The sequence below is a fragment of the Juglans regia genome, chromosome 6, assembly GCF_001411555.2.
Source record: "Juglans regia cultivar Chandler chromosome 6, Walnut 2.0, whole genome shotgun sequence".
Taxonomy (NCBI): domain Eukaryota; kingdom Viridiplantae; phylum Streptophyta; class Magnoliopsida; order Fagales; family Juglandaceae; genus Juglans; species Juglans regia.
This window is the reverse complement of record NC_049906.1, coordinates 17,243,958-17,256,045: the sequence shown is the minus strand read 5'-3', so window position 1 is coordinate 17,256,045 and position 12,088 is coordinate 17,243,958. Positions and strand designations below refer to the sequence as shown.

Genomic DNA, 12,088 nt, shown 5'->3' with positions numbered 1-12,088 from the left:
CCTGAGGTGGAACGACGAGTATCTGGACATCCTGTGTAACAGCCCGCTAGAAATTCATTGGTGGAATTTCTATTGACTTTAGGAATCTCGTGAAAACCCTATAAGTTTTTACGAATCGACCAATTGCATAGGTTTTAGTCTGTCAACATAGTCAGTGTTATCACTCACTGTGCTGCTAGAAATATGAGTTTTATTTATTTGAGGTGGTTAGAAGTGTCAGAATACATTATGGTCTACGCCATTAGACTCGGTGGATTATTTAGGATTTTATGGCACAATAGCCTATTTTCATAATTCCGGACGAAACGTCTGTTGGGAATTGTGAAATTATTTTTAGGGGCACTTCGAGGTTAAATTTCGGTAAAATATTTTCACTGTAAGTTAATATGAATATTTAAGAATTTTTAGTACTAAGTTAATGATTCACTTTTTCGGAGTAAATAGTAATCTCGGTAAGCGCACCAATTGCAGTGTTTCGAAATCACAGTGTGGAATGTCCAAATTAGATTAGAGAAGTTTTATTTGGACACTTGGCAAGATCTTAGCCACATTTAGTGAATAATTTTAGACACTTGGCACCATAAGGAACGTTTGTTGGATTTGAAGGAATCAAGGTGTGAGATCATGTTGCTTAAGCAAAACTTTGTTTCATCTGCTCAACCAAATTGTGCCAGATCAAGGATGTTTTCAATCCTAGTGAAACCCTAAATGGTGGGAATCCAATTGAAAGCCCAAAAGCATGGTTGAAATCAAAACCCTAAACGGTTTCCCCAAAACCCTAAAGTTGGCCTCTAAACCCTTTCTAATCCGATTTCTAGCATTGTGTTTAATCACTTGATTAAATCACTTCCACATGCTATTAATCCTTCAAATTTGTGTTAGAACATCATTATCCAACCTTGTTAACCTTGAAAAATTGATTGGACCAAGTGATATTGGATTTGGGCTTGATAGCAACCAAAACCCTCTTTAAACCCCAAAATTTAGGCCCATTCGGTTTAGGCCCTTTAAGGCCCACGAATTTGGTCACCATAGGATTGCTTCATGGCTAAGTTTTGTACCCCCACTTGGCTGGCCAGATATTTACAAGAAAGGCCTAGAAGGTTCTTGAAAGACAAAGCTAGAGGGCCACCTCACTCTTTCACTCTCACACTCCACCTTGAGAAAAGATCTTGGTCTGATTTTTATGAGAAGAAAAGGCCAACACTCAACCATTCCTTCAGTCCTATCACTTTACACAGCTTGTGTAAGAAGCTCTTCAGTCCACTTCCCACGAAAAAGCAACTCTCCTTTACACTTTTCCTTCATAGAACACAAAAGACACTCTCGGACAGTTTTTCTTACCTCTTTTGAATGCCTGTTTCGAAGCTTTTGTAAGTGTTTCCTCACAATGTTTCCTTCATGAAAGTTCTTTATTTTGGAGTCTAGTTTATGTGGATACATTATTAGTTCCATTTGGAGATCATTTGATTGGTCAAAAGTTGTTTAGACCCCAGAAAGGTCATTCTGGGCGATAAACTAGAGAGTGTGTTATATTTTGGAGTTTTTGACCAAGCTAATGAATAGATCTTGGTCCGAAATTTTTATGGAGTACTGTTAACATGTGTATATGATTATTGGTTGAGGATTTGTTGCATGATTAAAAGTTTTGGTGAAATATTTTCTTAGGTCTAGAAACTTAGAAACTGGAAGAGGAAAAACAGTTTCTGTTTTGAGAAAGTTTAAATCTTTTATGGTTTAATCTTATTCCAATGGCTTTGATATTTTTATTGGAAGATCCTAAGCCTCTTATATACATGTTAGAATGTTATTTTGAAGATATTTGATGTTAGTTTCGAAGATATGAAATTTTATGCAATGAGATATTCGGTTAGACCAAAGTGATGATGTTCTTGGCTAAATTTATGTTTTGGTTGATGTTTACCCATGTGATCTTGAGTTTGAAGCTTGGATCTGTTTTAGGACACCTTTTTGAACCATGTGATATTTTGGTTTGAAGATCACATCTTTATAAGTCATGGATCAAGAGGTTGATCAAAACAAGTTGGAAACAAATTCTGTTTTGAACTTAGAAGAGAAACCAAAAAGTTCAAGTATGGTTTTAGTGATTTTGATGAATTTTGTTCATGATTCAAAACATGATTATTCTTAAGAATATGTTATGAGTATAGTAGAAGAAAAATTTTGGTTTAATCATGAGTTTTGAAATTTGAAAGAATTACAACAAAATCAAAGGAAATAGCTTTGTAAGTTTCGGCCCTATAGAGTTTTAATGGTTGTGTTTAGTTTTAAATTTTTTTTGAATTGATATTTGAGCTTAGGACAAAATTTACATAAGGTATGTAAATTTTGGTGATTTTTGGAGTTAGGATGCAAAATCCTTAAGTTAGGGGTAAAATGGTCATTTTCCCACATGTAGAGGGTAAAATGGTAATTTTACTCGAAGTTGATATTTCTCCATATTCCTAATTGTTAGTGATTAAGTTCTAATTTTTAGAAATCACTACTTTCAGTTTCTCGTGATCGCACTTGAGTTTTGTCTCGAAGCACGAAGATCGAGGTAAGTTAGCTTTTAACTTACTATCAATTTAATGTGTATGTGTGATAAGTAAGGGAACTAAATTGTATGTATGCATGTTATCATATATGCCATGCCAAGTCATTACATATTTATCTGCTACACATAATTTATTCTGTCATGAATTATTCATCTGTTACACAAGATATTATGTCACATATTGCTATACATTGCAAGTATGTTAAGTTAAGTATGCCATCTGTTACATGTATTTCTTGTGACGTAATATTCACTGTCACATGTTACGCCATGTTAAGAAATGTTGTCTGTTACATGATATGCTATGTTACGAAATGTTGCCTGTTACATGTATGCCATGTTATGAAATGTTGTCTGTTACATTTATGTTTCAAAGTATGTCATGTTTGTCGTCTTACGTTCATGTCACGTTACGCTACGTCAAGATTTCTATCTTTTATGTCACGTTCATGTTACGTCACATTACGAAATGTCATGTCTGCCAGTTAAGTTATTCATGTCAATCACGACCCTAAGCGCTAGGATGGGGTAATATCCTAGTGGAACTCCTTTGTTCACGCTGGAGTGTGTAAATAGGTGTGAAATTCCCTGGGTTGACGAAGTACAGTCAACAGGTTGTGAATGAGGCCTAATTAGCTGGTCACCAGAGCGCGCCAGGCACTAATGCCGATGGTGCCACACATTATGTTACGTGTGTCCACAGCAAGCGTGGCACAAACAAATAAGTCATAGGGCCACAACAACTGTGGAGCATGAAGTATGGGGCCACAACAACTGTGGAGCATACACTATGTGAGACACAGCAATTGTGACACGTAGAATACGTGGGGCCACAACAACTGTGGAGTACGTATTAACGCACTCACAGCTGGTATAGACACCTGTGATGTGATGCGGTAATCGGCAGGGACACACGGCTCAAGGGGACCTGTGTAGCACCCATATGGTCACGTTAATGATTAAGTCTATTGAATAAGATTATAAGTTCAAGTCATGTTTCACGTTATGTTACGTTCAAGTTTACGTTCACGCAATCATGGTAATCCCATGAGACAAGAATATGTTTCAAGTTCATGTTATGTTATGTTCACGTTCACGTTATGTTCCAAGTTCATGTTATGTTATGTTCACGTTTACGTTATGTTCCAAGTTCACATTTATGTTATGTCATGCTCAAGTTCAAGTTCAAATTATGCATGTTCACATTCATGCTATGTTTCAAGTCCATGTTATGTTCCAAGCTCACATTCATGCTATGTTTCAAATCCATGTTATGTTTCAAGACACATTCATGCTAAGCTTCAGTTTCAGTTTAAGTTATGTCGGTTATGTTATGTTGTATGTCAAGTTATGCTATAATTACTTATGATTTGATTATGCATTCATGCTTTTACTGCCATGCATGCATCATTAACCTGTGTGGAAGTTTCTTGTTAACTTGCTGAGATTTGTAATCAAATCTCACTGTGGTAGTCTCAACTACCATTCCCCCCGAATGGTAGATCTTATTACAGGATCTGAAGGAGAATCGAGAATCGACCATCTGGAAACGATCGATTAAGCGATGGTGCGACGTAGATAGTAGTACAGTAGTTACCTCAGGTTACTACTTATATTTGTGGAGTTCAATCTCCAGCACTCTTTTGATCACAACCATATGGACTATTATTGTGATCCCAGTTGTTTAGTACGTCATTATGAATGAAGTATGTTTTAAATATTTGGGATATTTCGGTTTGGTGCATAGTATTGCTAAAAAGAAAAATTATCCGCTGCGAATATTGCATAATGCTAGATGCATGTTAGGAATATTGCATCTTATATGTCATGAACGGGGGCAGGTAACCTTGTGTTGCATGTCTCGACGCTTCAAATGTCAGTCCGATCCCAAGCGGAATTTGGGGGCGTCACATCCTGCCCAATCGGCATCCGAGTAAGCTACTAGAGTACTAGGAGCAGTAGACGGACGGAATGTAAGACCAAAGTGAAGTGTACCCTTGACATAGCGAAGAATACGCTTGACAGCAAGGAAGTGATCTGCAGTAGGGGCGTGTAGAAATTGGCTGACAGAATTGACAGCATGGGCAATATCTGGACGCGTGATGGTCAAGTATTGAAGGGCACCAACAAGAGAGCGGTAGAGAGTAGGATCCGAGAAAGGAGGACCATCGGCAGAAAGGTGTTGAGAAACAACCATGGGGGTGTGAACAGGTTTGCTGTCAAGTAACTGAGCTCGAGTGAGGATGTCCCGTGCATATTTCAACTGACTGAGAAAGAGACCATCAGCAGTGGGTGAAGCTTCAAGACCAAGAAAGTAGCTGAGAGAACCCAAATCTTTGGTGGCGAACTCAGAATGAAGCTTACGAGTAAAGCTGTCAAGAAGAGACGAGTTGTTGCCAGTAATAATAATATCATCAACATAAAGAAGTAAATAGATAATGCCAGACTGCTGATGAAAGACAAAGAGAGAGGTGTCAGCACGACTGCAAGAAAAGCCAAGTGTAAGTAGGAAAGAGTTGAATCGCTGAAACCAGGCACGAGGAGCTTGCTTTAGGCCATAGAGAGCTTTCTTCAAGTGACAGACATGATGAGGAAAGCGAGGATCAATATACCCAGGCGGCTGCTCCATATAAACATGTTCAGTAAGGGTGCCATTGAGGAAGGCGTTCTTGACGTCAAGTTGCCGAAGAGGCCATTTGTTGGTCACAGCAAGAGAAAGCACAACACGGACAGTGGTAGCCTTGATAACAGGACTAAAAGTGTCAGTGTAATCGAGACCAGGTACCTGTGTATAGCTTTTGGCAACAAGGCGAGCTTTGAGACGCTCGATGGATCCATCAGGTAGATATTTGGTCCGAAATATCCATTTGGAACCGACAATGTTGGTGTTGGGAGGGCGAGGAACCAAAACCCAAGTGCGATTTTGTTGCAAAGCTTGTACTTCTTCATCCATGGCTACAAGCCAGGCAGGATTCTTGGCAGCACAATGAGAGTGTTTGATGAAAACCACCACACTTGCAAAGTGGTAAGTATATTCTATTTATAACCATTTACAATATACAAATCAAATAATCATAAAGACTGATTACAAAATATATGGCAAGTAGGAGAAAATTGATACAATGAAATATTCCTAGAATTAAGCCTAGAATTAAGAGTCAAATATGTCACATATGGTAAGCATATGATAAGCCGTAGACTAAGGCTTTGTATCTTCAACAACTAGGTGTGAGTGGAGATGGCGTGTGTCAGTATGTGAACAATAATATTCTGCATTGTGTGCAAGTGTTACACGGTGTGTTCATAGAGTTTGGCCTCGTTTGTATTCACAGCCCATCTCAATTCATCTCAACTCATCTCACTACTATTTACTACTATTCAGTAACTTTAATTCACAAATTTTATTACTATTCATAACTTATCTCACTACTATTTACAATCTATCTTAACTTATCTCAACTCATTTTCGAATCCAAACGACATCTTAGACTTTTAGCATATCAAATCAAGGCTAATATGTCAGATGAGTTTAGGGATATTTGAGTGTTACTGCTGTTTTGGGGGGGGGGATCTCAAATACTTTAAGGGTATTTGAACCTAAACCAATAATAATACAATATATAATATTAATTGTTAAAAATTTTTGACCGGGGGTTAGCGCCCAATCTTCTACACAGTTTTGCCCTTGACCAGGTGTGATATAATACAAAAACTAATTTGCAAAATGGTACAAATACTCTTAAAGTGGAGTATATATTATTGTTTAAAATAATATGGATATAAGAGATATATGTGACTAACTCAAAAATAAGTAGCACAAAGGCTATCCCAAGTGCAGTAGGATGTCGTGTAATAATTAGGAATAAATTCATAGATCGTCTTTTCAGGAAAAGTTTCTTAAAATCAAACTCATTTAAAATGGTGAAAATATTCATAAAGAGAAAATAAAAATGATGGTATGTGCAATGGATGAAAGAGTGCAACAAGAATGAAAAGGGCACTATTCATGGACTAGATTCATATTTTTAGATTTTTGATTGTCGAAATGAAATGTAAAAAAAAACTAATAAATTGAAATTAACAATAAAAAAAATCAACTAAACTAAACAATCTTAATTAATCTGAAAATTAAACAATAAAACAAAAATTATTTAAGTCCTAATTAAGTTTTAATCGATCTAATAAGCAATAGAACTGAGAGATTAATAAAACTAATCTAAGAATTAAACTACATTAGAAAGTAATTGACAAAATACGAACTGATAATTGAAAAGGTCCAAAATCAAGATTTTAGGGTTCATCGTTGTATTCAAATCACGAATTTTCAAAATTAATTCATAGCAATTGTAATCGCTGTTAAATAAAAGTTTAAAAAAGTGAGAAAAATAAATAACACGAAGTAAATAAACAGTAAATAAAATGCCTAAAAGTCTAAGTTAAATATGTCAAAAATATATTATAAATTTTAAACTAAAATTAAATAAATAATAAATGGTGAAAAAAACAAACCAAATGAATAGAGATAAAAGTGATAGGCAATAGAGGCAGCGGCAGATGTTGGACACCCATAGAAACTCTTCAACAGCGGCGCTCCTGTGTTACCTCTTCGTCCCTCTCGAAAAAGAGAAAGAAAAATATATATATTCTCCTCTCGCGCGGTAAAAAAAAATTCCAAAAAAAAAACCCAACGTCCCAAAAACCAAAATTAAATCTTCCGTGTCTTTCCATTCATAAAACCACAAGCCCCACATGCCAAAAACTTCACTTCTGTGTCTTCCCATTCAACTCCATGAAGACCAAGTCAAAGACTCATTTAAATGAGAGAGTCATTTGACTTTTCTTTGTAATTTTCTTTTGTCTAAAAAAAAAAAAATTAGAAATGAAATGAAAAGAAAAGAAATAAAATAAAAAGAATAATAGAATATTAGAAATATGTTGTGCATGTGCATGAACATTGTCTAATTAAATCACAAGTTATAAAATTAAGCATAAATTATGCTATTAACTAATTTTAATCACAACTTGGATTTATTCATCTTAATTATTTTTTTATCTAAAACTAATAATAATGTAATGAAATAAATAAAATATATTCATTCTAAATATATAAAATATGTAATAATTCAGCTCAATCAATATGTGCATATGTTTTGTAAAGTAGAGAATAAATGAAATAACAAAAAACATTTAGAAAGAGAGAACCCAATGTTGAGGCATGTTGTGATGGAGACTTTCCTTAAAGTAGATTCCATCGACCCCAAATCTTAACATGCACTAGGCTTCTTACAGTCTACTCTCAGGATACAACAATGTTGGTTCCCATTAATCTTTTTTTTTTTCGGTGCACACAAAAGAAGATATTCTAACTCGATATTAAATAGCCAAAGCCTAGAAAAGTAAAGACAAAATAAAGGAGAAGTGTTTCTCTAAATTTTCAGAGAATTTGGGGTATTTCAATTCGTGGGTGGGGTTCCCAATTTCAATTCGCAAAGAATACATTTAAAATGTTTCTAATTCACCTAAAGGCACAACCGCTCGTTTGGTGGCCAAACAGTTACGGTTTATATTTCCAAGAGGCATGCATTGATTCAAGTCACTACGATACATTTTTATTTAAAGTCCTGAGTATCGAACCAACTCATTGAACCATGACAATGGTTCACATTATTTCTTGACTTAACAATAAAACATTTTAATCATCATAACTCTAAAAACTAACAATCTCCCACCTAATTAAAATATTTTAAAGGACAAAATAGAAGAATTTTTTTTGAGCTAAGTTCTATGCATCAATAGAAATAGCTTACAACTTTGAAAGTCTAGCTGTATTAGCGTGTTTCCATCTAAAAGATCATAGTGAACCAAGTCTTGAACCATAATCTTTTAACTCAAGCTTCTCCACACCACACATATAGTATGGCATATATTAGGTTCCTATCAATGGGTGCATAAATGTCATGTACCATATGTTGGATTTATGTGCGCACTAGGGAATATACCAATTACCATAGGCTAGGGCTCCACAATCACACTCACATAAATGAGTCGTCCAAGAGTACATGCAATTCAATACCTCGTTGTAGTCTTGGACTCATTCAAAGCATTTAACTTTTCATTTTTTGCATTTCTAGCACTCACATCCTAGAGATGAACCAATAACAATATTTTAATAGTGCTCTCTAGTCACTCAAGTACCTTATTCTTCCCAATGAACCTTGTTCTCCAATTAGGAAGGTTGGGTTGCCATTACTAGTGACCTAATTAATGGGCTTTTATCCCATCCCCCTTAATGTACATATAATATTTGACTTTGTTAGTCCTTTTTGTGACGCCCCCAGATTCTGTTTGAGATCGGATAGATTCTGAAGCGTTGGGACATGCAACATAAGGCTATTTGCCCCCATTCATGACAATTAAAGATGTAATGCACCTAGCATGCATGTAAACAAGATGCAATATTCACAGCGGATTTTTTTAAGCAATACTATGCACTAGATACAATATATCCCAAACATAAACATTTTTCATAAATTAAAGATAATAGATGTTCAAGTTACAACGTAAGTCCAAAAGATTTCTAACCATAAGAGTAATGGCGATAGAGCACCCTAAGTATATGCAAAGACTAAGGTAACTACTAGGTTAATCCATCGAGTAGCTTGCGCAACTCAGTCAAGGATGCCATAATATTATCGATAAAATGGAGCATCGAAGCGGTGAGCTCCGCATCGTGCCGTCACTGTCTAGTTGATTGCCTTCAGTCGATCGTCTACCATGTCTCCTAATCCTGGCACATGATCTACTATTATGAGGGGAATGGTAGTCGAGATTATCAAGTGAGATTTTATTATAAATCTCAGCAAGTTAACAAATAACTTAAATCAAAATTTTAAAGATGCATGCATGACAGTAAAAGTATGAATGCTAAACATGAACATGACTTACTTGACATGACTTGACAAATAGCATGACATGTATTGACATGACTTGAACTAACATGAAATAAGCTAAACTGACATGAACCTGAAACTAAACGTGACGTAACATGACTTGAACTGAACATGAAATAACATGAATTGAAACTGAACATGAACTGTAGCTGAAATGAATTGAAATGAAACTGAACATGAACTTGGAATCTTGTTCAATAATTAAACTGGTTAATTAAAAGTTAAATGTGGATGCTACACAGGCCTCCTTGAGTCGTATGCCCTTGCCAATACCGCATCACATTACAGGTATCTGCACTAGCTGTGAGTGCGTTAACATATGTATTAGTTCACAAGTATTTGCATCTGTTATGAAAAATGTAATGTAAATATCTCATTATAGGTATCTACACCTTTACAAGTGCGTATAACGTGAAATTGAAATGTGGGTGGCACCAACGACGTTGGTGGTTGACTTTGCCTTGGTGACCAGTTATTTTGGCCCCATTCGAAACTTAATGATCTTTTAACTTGTCAACCCAGGGAATCTCATACTAGTTTAAACACTCAACTGTGAACAAATTTGTTCCACTAGGATATTACCCCATCTTAACACTTAGGGTCATGACAAAAGTAAAAAGACTTAACTGATTGAAGATACTATTTTAGAGATACACTTTGTACTCGAGACATGACGTGCCGTGAAACAGAACGATAGATGACATGACATAATGTAACGTGACATTTATGTGATATGAATGACATGGTATAATATGAAACAGATAACATCTTGTGATATAGCATAATGTGTAAAAGATAAAAATTTCATGATATAGCATAATGTGACATGTATAAGATCATAAGAACATGAATAACTATTTCTTACCGACACAAATACACAATATCCTAACAGTAAGTTAGAGGCCAACTTACAAGGAACGTACCGTGAAGAATTAAATGCGCGAATAAATGGGAACTGTAAGGAGAAATTTCTAATTGTTAGAAACTCCTTACTAACATACTTAGAAACATAAGAATACTGAGTTAAAGTAAAAAGACCATTTTACCCCTCTACATGTAGAAAAATGACTATTTTACCCATAACTTATTGATTTTACATCCTAACTCCAAAACTCACCCAAATTTACATTCCTCATGTAATTTTTGTCCTAAACCTAAATATCTAATTAGAAAAATTCAAAACATAACACAACTATGTAAACTAAGCATAGGCCAAAACATGAAAATGCTAAAACTTTTATTTTTGTTGCAATTCTTTCAAACCCTATCTTTCATGCCAAAATTGAAATATGCAACATAAGAAATCACATCCTATGCTAAAAAAAAAAACACCAATCTCATATCATAAAAATCCAAACTTTCTTCAAGCTAAAACTTCAAGTATTTGAACTCAAAGAACAACCATTGATGTTCATGGTCTATCTCATTTCAAAACAACTTCAAGAACTCCAAACATTCAATAACATACTCTCAATATGTTCATAAAACATTCCTAAGGTCTATCATGATTTGAATAATTAATCCAAAACCACAAAAAGTCACAAAATAAAACTCAACACAATCGGTTTGTACCTATTCTCCCAAATCAAGCATTATGAGATTTAGTTGTGATCAAACCATTAGATCCGAAAATTTCATGAAGTAAATCATCAAGAAATAAAATCATATGGTTCATATTAAATTCATAAAACATATCTAAGCATCAAAGCTAAGATCACATGGTAAAAATTTCATAAAAACATAGATCCATCCGTGAGCCTCACATACAAGACCTAACCGGACCTTTGCATGCATAAAAATTCATATCTTCAGGATCAACATCATAAACTTCAAAATAATTTTCTAACATGTAGATAAAAGTCTTAAGAGCATCATATATGAATATCAAAGTCATTGGAGCATGCTTTGATAACAAAAGACGTAAGCTTTCCCAAAACAGAAACTGTTTTCATACTCCCAGTTTCCAACTATTTAGATCTATGCAAAACTCTCATAAAAATCTTATAACATACAACGAATCTTCATCAAACTTGTATATTACCATATTAAATATAAACCATAAATATATCATATCAATATCTTGTCAAGAACACCATAAAAAAAATAAAAAAATACACACTATTCAGTTTATTGCCATAATGACCTCTTCATGCTTAAAGAAACTTTGCACCCATCTAAAGTCCATGAAAATTTACAAAAAATATACTAAAAGAAACTAGACGCAAAGAGAAATAATTTATATGAAGAGGACTGTATGAGAATCCACTTACAAAAGCTTCAAACAATTAGAGCAGTTAAGGATAGAAAAGCTGTCCAAGAGTTCCTCTCAATTCCTCTCCAAGCAAATGTCTCTAAAGTGACCAAAGACTAGTGAAATAGCCAAGAACGAGACTTATACACCCGGAGGGTTTGAGAAGAGATGGGAAATTGACTTTTGGGCGATGTGGTGTTAGCAAAACTAGATGCAAAACTGGGTGCCACAACCCATGTTTTTCAACCAAGGAAACTTCCTTGTGATGGGTTGTGGTGAGGTGGCTGTTGGCCGTCCCATCAACCAGTATTTGAGATTGACTTGGGAAGG

General features: G+C 35.0%; 1 long non-coding RNA gene across 1 annotated transcript; it reads right to left on the bottom strand.

The window, feature by feature from the left end:
• Window positions 1-9,294: 9,294 nt before the first annotated feature.
• LOC109008768 lies at window positions 9,295-11,854 on the bottom strand. Its single transcript, XR_001998987.2, has 3 exons — window positions 11,778-11,854; window positions 10,431-10,462; window positions 9,295-9,344 (listed from the first exon to the last, which is right to left on the bottom strand). It is a non-coding gene; the product is annotated as an uncharacterized LOC109008768 (long non-coding RNA).
• Window positions 11,855-12,088: the final 234 nt, after the last annotated feature.